This window comes from Aethalodelphis obliquidens, unplaced genomic scaffold, assembly GCF_003676395.1.
Source record: "Aethalodelphis obliquidens isolate GAN/ISIS:26980383/991018 unplaced genomic scaffold, ASM367639v1 scaffold8, whole genome shotgun sequence".
NCBI classification, from domain to species: domain Eukaryota; kingdom Metazoa; phylum Chordata; class Mammalia; order Artiodactyla; family Delphinidae; genus Aethalodelphis; species Aethalodelphis obliquidens.
The window spans coordinates 21,834,233-21,840,232 of record NW_020837952.1 but is presented as its reverse complement, the minus strand read 5'-3'; the positions used below and the strand labels follow the sequence as shown (position 1 = coordinate 21,840,232).

The 6,000-nt window shown below is 32.9% G+C and overlaps 1 long non-coding RNA gene across 1 annotated transcript in view; it reads right to left on the bottom strand.

Moving 5' to 3' along the window:
* Nucleotides 1–852: 852 nt before the first annotated feature.
* LOC113620763 (uncharacterized) overlaps nucleotides 853–6,000 on the bottom strand; it is a 77,196-nt gene continuing 72,048 nt past the window's right edge. The window contains exon 3 of the long non-coding RNA XR_003432902.1: nucleotides 853–1,269. This is a non-coding gene — a long non-coding RNA (uncharacterized LOC113620763). The remainder of the gene's footprint in view (nucleotides 1,270–6,000) is intronic.

Genomic DNA, 6,000 nt, shown 5'->3' with positions numbered 1-6,000 from the left:
AAAGTTATTGGTTTAAATAGATTTATGGAAATTGATTCACATGGGGACAAGCAAAAATTCATAGAGCAGACTGATAAAACAACCTCTCCAATTTAATTGCCACCTAATAATAAACCCCTGCATCCTGTGCTCTGCTTCACAGAGCCTTTAGAATAGGAACAGGAACACACATGGTTTAGGACCTGAAGATCTGTCTTTATGAGTAAAACCAGAAAGCATGAACTAAGCCCTATTAGGAATGGCCACGGTCACTTTTCCAGTTGTATTTATGTTGGAGCCATTTTTGAAAAAAACCTATTTAACAGATAACCATTTAACCATTAAACTACCTATTGGAATGACTACTTTATTGGCGCTACGGAGGATGTTAGAATAATGCTGAACATTTGGATGACATAGGAGGGAAAAAAAGTTGCAAAATCTTTCAAAAATTCTACATATATTTGGAACGGTGGAAAGGAAATATCTGAATATTTGATCAAACTCCCATCAATTTTTACCCAATTGTTTGGCATTCAGTAGGTATAGACAAGGCTGGTGGGTTTATAGCATTTAGAAATAATTGGGGGCTTCCCTGGTGACACAGTGGTTGAGAGTCTGCCTGCCAATGCAGGGGACAAGGGTTCGAGCCCTGGTCTGGGAGGATCCCACATGCCGCAGAGCAATTAGGCCCGTGAGCCACAACTACTGAGCCTGCGCCTCTGGAGCCTGTGCTCTGCAAAAAAGAGAGGCCGTGGCAGTGAGAGGCCCGCACACCGCGATGATGAGTGGCCCCTGCTCGCCTCAACTAGAGAAAGCCCTCGCACAGAAACGAAGACCCAACACACCCCAAAATAAATAAATAAATGAATAAATCAAATTATAATAATAATTGACACATGTATAAAGAAAGATAAATCTGTTCTTTGAAGGTCACTCTTGTAGGGCACAACTCTACAAAGTATCACATTACAGAGAAACACATATTTGACTCGCCCACAAATTGGAAAATAACGTTAAGTGATGACTGAAGTCTCATATAAAGGTAGAAATAGAAGGATGGGGAAGTGGTTGGTGGCTTGTGTTTATAATACAGTCTGTGATAAAACATCATAAAATTCATTGAGACTTCAAAATTTCACATATCCTACCAACCTTGCCTAATATTCTCCTTTGTACTCCTTAAGACTCTAGCCATTTCTCTCTTTTCTCTTTCTTCTCTCTTCTGGAGCTCTTTCTTCTATAGAATGAGATCAAAACTCCAGTTTGGGTAGACACCCCAATCTCGACCTGTAAAAACCAAATTTATTATTGAATTGCATTGCTTTGTCACTCAATACAGCTTTAGCTTTCTAATCTTACAACCTTGCATTTGAATCCCAGATTTGCCATTAAAATATGGGAACAATATTTTCCTAATGCCATCAATAATAAATGTACAATAAACACTTAATGTACAGTGATTGGCACAAAGTTTTTGATCAGAAAACAAAAACTAATATTTGTCAAATGGATGAACTGATACTTCTTTTCATAAAAATAAATTTACAGAAAATCTGTATCTAAATTTGTTTCAAAAATAATCTCTGAATGAACAAGGAGAAATTAATATTTAAAATAATTTTTTTTGTGAATCCTTCATAAAATTATAAGTATTTTTAAAGCAATTATTTTCTTTTTTTATATTTTTTTGAAATATAGTTGATTTACAATGTTGTGTTAATTTCTGCTGTATAGCAAAGTGATTCAGATATATGTATATATATTATTTTTTCATATTCTTTTCCATTTTGGTTTACCATAGGATATTAAATATAGCTCCCTGTGCTATACACTAGGACCTTGTTGTTTATCCATCTTATATACACTAGTTTGCATCTAAAGCAATTATTTTTCATGATCCCAGTTGGACCAAGACACTTGGAGATGTTAGACAAGTGATTGCAATGTTCTGTTACAAAAACAAAATTATGTCCTTAAAATTTAAGAAGTGTTCATTATCTCATGAACTTTAAAAAAATGACATTTAATATGAGAACCAAGTCTTAATCATTTGGAAACCCACAATACATACAGGGCTTTTTTTATCCCCAATATAGTACTTTCCCCCTGTGCCACTGAAGCAAATCTGTATTTTCCAAATATGGCTTATCATCAGATCACCTGAAACCCTTAGGACAAACTTGATTTTTGTGCCATATTCCAGATCTATTGAGTTAGAGTCTTCTGTGCAGAAGTCTGGGAAAAAGCAGCCACCTCCCATGCAATTCTGATGATGAGCAAATTTTAAGAAACACTGGGCTAGATGACCTCCAAGGCCCCTTTCTAGCTTCTGATTTCTGACAGTCTATTTTAGGAAGGAAATGTTAATTTTAATGTACCACATTTGTTTAAACTGAGTAAAATTTTATGGCAATTAAATAATCAAACTCCTTGCAAATTGAAAAAAAAAAATCCGTGTGGTAGCAGGAATAGAAGCAAAATTCTCAATTTAGTTTTGACTCTGATCATACATTTCGGTATGGTAATCAAAGAAAAAAATATGGTGATTTTTGTTTTGCCTTTAAAGCTAATTTTTATATCCTTGAAAATGTGACTACCAATATGGCTGCACTTTCAGTGATAATTTGCTCTTTGAATGTTTTTCTCCTAAAATGCGGAAATCAGTATATATTGATATATGGGACAGTAACAGTTGTATTAGTTACAGTTTACTTAGTACTGTTTCCAATGAAATTTCTTTGATTGTTCATCATATTTAAATTCATCAAAATCATATTAGGTTACTAGTAAAATTAATTGTATTAAAAGTTTCAATTTTAATTTTTTACTAGTTTATATCTTAAAACACAATGTATTTTCAAACTGTTAATGTATGTGGCCAATAATATGTGAAATTGAAAAGGATATAGTGTTTCTACATCTCCCCTAGCTAACTACAATAAAATCTCTTCTAGTTTAAAACCTACTGCACATTCTATCCACCCCCTTCCCAACCAATACAGATCCTCAATATTTTCACAGACTTTTCACAAAAACTTCTTGTTTAAGTTATTATTGGTAATAGTCAATAAGTGATGCTTATTTGATAACCCCAAAACAATACACATAACTGAATAGCTGAATTCAAAATAAGAATAAAAATTATACCTTAGAACTCATATTTAACTACCACTGAAGTCATTATAATAATAATCACATATCAGCAGAAAAAGACATTTTTCCTCTTCTGCTAAAGAGAGTACCAGAACTGGAATTCTCATCATCAGAATGAAAACTTCTGTTCTCCATGGGTTAATTGTCAGCAGAAGAACAAAAGTTTCTACACCGATGAATTCACAATGTGTTGCATGATATCCTTGCTTACTAAAATAAGATGGTAAACCAGTAAATAATTTCACCTCTATCTTTAGGAACATCCCCCAGATCCATTTATTCAAGCAATAGATTGCTCAACTAGCCCCCTGTCAGCACAGTACCTTGCTCATTTGAGTAAATGGTTTTCTTTCCAGGACAACTGGGCAAACTTGCTTTCTTATCAAATAATGGTTTACTTACCAAAAGTGGCTCAAAATTCCCCTACTTGGTGTGTCCACCAATACTAGAGTATTATATCAAGGATTTTACTCAATAGGAAGGAGATTCCTTCTTTGAAAGATCTGCCTTAGACCATCCCAACCCAGACCCTAAACATTTTTTGAGGCATTCCTAAGATTCAGTTAAGAAGATATTCTCCCTTACGACAGTAATGAACTAGGCTTTGCTTGATGAACAGTTGTTATGGGACTTTCTTTCTTTCTTCCTTCCTTCCTTTCTTTTTTTCTTCTTTTTTTTTTGGTGTGTGTGTGTTCTTTTGGGAATCTGCGATTGACAATCTTCTGTTTTTTATATTAAAAAGTAATTTTTATTCTTATTGATTACAATAATACTTTCACATGAGCTATATAAATTGTTATCACATTCCATAAAAGAATACATTATATATTTTTGTTTTGGTGTTTAGACAATCTGCAAAACTATTATGTCTATTAATTATGGTTCATTCTTTTTTTCAAATGATAAAATAATCATTAATATTAATTATAAGAAAGTATAGGAAGAAATTTTCTGACTTAATAAATTTCAAATTTTAATCTAACTTTAAATAACCTATTGTACTTATTACACACATACAGATCAAAATAATAATCAACATTTTGATTAGTGTTTAAAATAAGCAGAAACAAAACCTACAAGAATACCTGCATTGGATTCTGAATACAGTTTGTTTTCCTTTTTGGTGATTCTTTGTACTTTTACAATTTTTAATTGTTTTAAAAGTTTATTTTTTGTTATCTTTAAAGCTGGAGATAGAGGATGGTCTCAGGTCTATAAAAATATGATTATAAATATTCTACACTGATTGAAGTGAGCCTATATTTTCTTCTTTATGCATTTTGTATTTTATAATGTATTTGCAATGAAATAAATATGTGTAAAGTCTTAGAAAATTATAAATATTTAAAATGAATACATTTTAAAATGTATAAAACCTACAATAATATTTTAATGAACAGTTGAAATGTTATAAAACATGAAGAAAATTATTTTTTATGTAATAAAAAACAATATAGTTCTTACTTTTAATACAACATGGGTTTGTAAATAGATGTAGGTAAGTTTTTCTCAATGTGGTCTTTTCAATAATATTTTAATAAAAATCTTTGCAATCTATAATAGAAGATTGGAAAGTGGATATACATACTGAAACATGAACCTAATAATTTAGTCACAATAGTGATGGACTAATATTTCATTACCAGGGAATTTTACTTAAAATTGCTCATAATACATTACTTTGGCAATAGATATTGATGTATTAGAAAGTGACTCTCTTATGATGGGGCTAAATCCCTGCATAGTTATGAATAATTGGTTTCCATAATAATAAATTTCATGCAGAAAAAAAATGACATCATTATTGTCTTTTTATATTGTATTAAGAGTAGGAAGACTTACATAGCACATTCATTCATTTAGTTAACACTATTTATTGAGTTACTACTGTGTTCACTGTTCTAGACACTTGGGAAACATATAATCAATCACAGATCTTGGACACCATTGTCAAGAAAAGTTAATCAGTCAATCTCAGAAAGAAATGGAAATTTTATATCAGCCAAATTGAGGATTATAACTCAGGAACAGCATCTCAGAAAGCTCCAAGAATTGTTCTGCTCATTAGAAGTCAAAGCACAGTTATATAAAATTTTTGAGAGGACTCTACATTAAATGATGTATTACTGACAGTCTGCACAATCTAGATCTGCAAGTACAAAGTGGTGAGTCATCAGGGCCCTGGCAGTCCAGTGGTTAAGACTCCACACTTCCACTGCAGTGGGCATGGCTTTGATCCCTGGTCTGGGAACTAAGATCCCTGCATGCTGCGTGGTACAGCCAAAAAAAAAAAAACCCATAAAGTCGTGAGTCATCATGACAAAATCAAGGTGAAAAGTTATCTTTTAAGTTTTCTTGTTGATGCTGGGAGAATGTTGCTTTTTATGGTTGAGCAGGTATTTCTGCCGATGGGCGAGGTTTGGTTGATACTCAGTGCACAGTGGAGGGGAGAGAAGAAGCCAAAGGGCAGAGAAAATTTTTTCATTTTTAAATTTTTCTTGTCTTGCCATAGAATATGAATTTTACTTTACACCATGCCGGATGAAACAGTGGAGAAAGAATTAACCCTTTACACAGCGTTTGCTATGTGTTAGGTACTGTCTAAGTGTTTTCCAAATATTAAGCCATTTATTCCTCATAACAACTGAAAAAATGGGCACTCATCTTCTGTATTTTAGAGTTGAGGAAACTGAAGCAGAAGCACAGAGTGTTTAAGAGCCTCTCTGCGGTCACGCAGCTAGTGCGTGGTAGAGCCAAGATTCAAACACTGAAGCAGCGTGCTTCCAAGGCTGTGTTCTTAAAAGCCATGCTGAGGTGCTTAATTTTTCATAGCAAATAAATGCTGGATTGTTGCTAAAGTTATTT